This window comes from Leptodactylus fuscus, unplaced genomic scaffold, assembly GCF_031893055.1.
Source record: "Leptodactylus fuscus isolate aLepFus1 unplaced genomic scaffold, aLepFus1.hap2 HAP2_SCAFFOLD_697, whole genome shotgun sequence".
In the NCBI taxonomy this organism is placed as follows: domain Eukaryota; kingdom Metazoa; phylum Chordata; class Amphibia; order Anura; family Leptodactylidae; genus Leptodactylus; species Leptodactylus fuscus.
In genome coordinates, this window is record NW_027440732.1 from 50,001 (window position 1) to 53,199 (window position 3,199).

Below are 3,199 nucleotides of genomic sequence, written 5' to 3' on the forward strand. Positions count from 1 at the left end.
GACGGACGCCGGGACGCCGGCGGACGCCCGCTCCTCCTCCCCGCCGACCGGCGGCGAGCCCGGAGGGGGGACAAGGGAGTGGCAAAAGACTAGCTGACTTCAGTGTGCTTTTCAAAATATGCGTTTTCCCAAATATGCGGGAGGCCGGCCCGGGGTTCCAGGAGAGACGGGGAGATTGTCCCTGAAGGCCGAGAAGCCGGGCCGACCCGGGGCCACCCCAGCCTGGGTGAAGCCAGAGGCCAAGTCCCTAGCAGGTGGCAGGCTGCATTCTGCTAAGTGTCTACCAGAGGGAGACACTTCCAGGAGACCCAGGGGGCCGAGCCTGAGGCGGCAGGCCGGCCATGGGTTCCAGGAGAGAGGGAGAGATTGTCCCAGGCGGCTGGGAAAAGGCAGGGCTACCCGAGCCTGGGTAACGCCAGAGACTAAGTCCCTAGCAGGTGGCAGGCTGCAATCTGCTAAAAATCCACCGGATGGCAACGGAGAGCCGCGCTCCCCGGCTTGTCCACAAGGCGGCTCCACTTCCAGGAAACCCAGGGGGGCGAGCCTGAGGCGGCAGGCCGGCCATGGGTTCCAGGAGAGAGGGAGAGATTGTCCCAGGCGGCTGGGAAAGCCAGGGCTACCCGAGCCTGGGTACATGCCGGAGGCTGAGTCCCTAGCAGGCGGCAGGCTGAATTCTGCTAAGTGTCTACCAAGAGGGCACCACTTCCAGGCAACCCAGGGGGCTAAGCCTGAGGCGGCAGGCAGGCCCAGGGTTCCAGGAGAGAGGGAGAGATTGTCCCAGGCGGCTGGGAAAGCCAGGCCTACCCAGGGCTACCCGAGCCTGGGTAACGCCGGAGGCTAAGTCCCTAGCAGGTGGAAGGCTGCAATCTGCTAAAAATCCACCGGATGGCAACGGAGAGGCGCGCTCCCCGGCTTGTCCACAAGGCGGCGCCAGCATTCAGGTTGCAGGCTGCATTCTGCTAAAAATCCACCGGATGGCAACGGAGAGCCGCTCTCCCCGGCTCGTCCACAAGGCGGCGCCACTTCCAGGAGACCCAGGGGGGCGAGCCTGAGGCGGCAGGCTGGCCCAGGGTTCCAGGAGAGAGGGAGAGATTGTCCCAGGCGGCTGGGAGAGCCAGGCCTACCCAGGGCTACCCGAGCCTGGGTAATGCCGGAGGCTCAGTCCCTAGCAGGTGGCAGGCTGCATTCTGCTAAGTGTCTACCAAGAGGGCACCACTTCCAGGCAACCCAGGGGGCTAAGCCTGAGGCGGCAGGCAGGCCCAGGGTTCCAGGAGAGAGGGAGAGATTGTCCCAGGCGGCTGGGAAAGCCAGGCCTACCCAGGGCTACCCGAGCCTGGGTAACGCCGGAGGCTAAGTCCCTAGCAGGTGGAAGGCTGCAATCTGCTAAAAATCCACCGGATGGCAACGGAGAGGCGCGCTCCCCGGCTTGTCCACAAGGCGGCGCCAGCATTCAGGTTGCAGGCTGCATTCTGCTAAAATTCCACCGGATGGCAACGGAGAGCCGCTCTCCCCGGCTCGTCCACAAGGCGGCGCCACTTCCAGGAGACCCAGGGGGGCGAGCCTGAGGCGGCAGGCTGGCCCAGGGTTCCAGGAGAGAGGGAGAGATTGTCCCCGGCGGCTGGGAGAGCCAGGCCGACTCAGGGCTCCATAAGCCCGGTAGAAGCTGAAGATTAAGCCCCCAGTCTACCAGCTACCCTCCCTGGAGCTCAGCTTAGGGAGAAGTCTCATTTAGCTGGATAAGTCACATTCGGGCGGACAAGTCACATTTGCCAGCATAAGTCACATTTGGGAGGACAAGTCACATTTCCCAGCATAAGTCACATTTGGGAGGACAAGTCACATTTGCCAGCATAAGTCACATTTGCCAGCATAAGTCACATTTGCCAGCATAAGTCACATTTGCCAGCATAAGTCACATTTGCCAGCATAAGTCACATTTGCCAGCATAAGTCACATTTGCCAGCATAAGTCACATTTGCCAGCATAAGTCACATTTGCCAGCATAAGTCACATTTGCCAGCATAAGTCACATTTGCCAGCATAAGTCACATTTGCCAGCATAAGTCACATTTGCCAGCATAAGTCACATTTGCCAGCATAAGTCACATTTGCCAGCATAAGTCACATTTGCCAGCATAAGTCACATTTGCCAGCATAAGTCACATTTGCCAGCATAAGTCACATTTCCAAGCATAAGTCACATTTCCAAGCATAAGTCACATTTCCAAGCATAAGTCACATTTCCAAGCATAAGTCACAGTTGGACTTAATAGTCGGGCCCAGAGAGATTCCCATGAGTGCTATCTCTGGCAGTGGGCTTAATAGTCGGCCCCGGAGGGTCGGCGGTGGGGCTTAATAGTCGGGCCCGGAGAGACTTCCAGGGACGGCCGTTTGTCAGGGGGCTTAATGGCGGGGTCCGATCGGCCTCCCGTGGAAGCCTGCCTGGGGGAGCGGTGAGGACTCTTGAGGGCCAGCGGAAGGAAGAGGTGGTGCTGTATTTGACCCCGGCTGCCGGGAGATGGGGAGCTGGAGGGTTGCCCCGAGGCGGGGTCTGCAGGGAGAACCGGGTTCCGGAGCGGGCGGGCCTAGGGGAGGCAAGCCGGGCCGGGGCTCACCCTCCTGGGCAGGGTCCGAGGGGAGCTTCCCCCTGAGAGAACTTCCACTTCCGTAGACACTTTGACAAAAAAACCCCCAAAAAACCGGAGCCCCCGAGGAGGCCTTCCTGCGGCGAGCGCCAGGCCGGGCTGGGGCTACCCAAGCCTGGGTAAAGCCAGAGGCTAAGTCCCTAACAGGTGGAAGGCTGCATTCTGCTAAGTGTCTACCAGAGGGCGACACTTCCAGGAGACCCAGGGGGCTAAGCCTGAGGCGGCAGGCTGGCCCAGGGTTCCAGGAGAGAGGGAGAGACCGTCCCAGGCGGCTGGGAGAGCCAGGCCTACCCAGGGCTACCCGAGCCTGGGTACATGCCGGAGGCTAAGTCCCTAGCAGGTGGAAGGCTGCATTCTGCTAAGTGTCTACCAGAGGGCGACACTTCCAGGAGACCCAGGGGGCTAAGCCTGAGGCGGCAGGCTGGCCCAGGGTTCCAGGAGAGAGGGAGAGACCGTCCCAGGCGGCTGGGAGAGCCAGGCCTACCCAGGGCTACCCGAGCCGGGGTACATGCCGGAGGCTAAGTCCCTAGCAGGTGGAAGGCTGCATTCTGCTA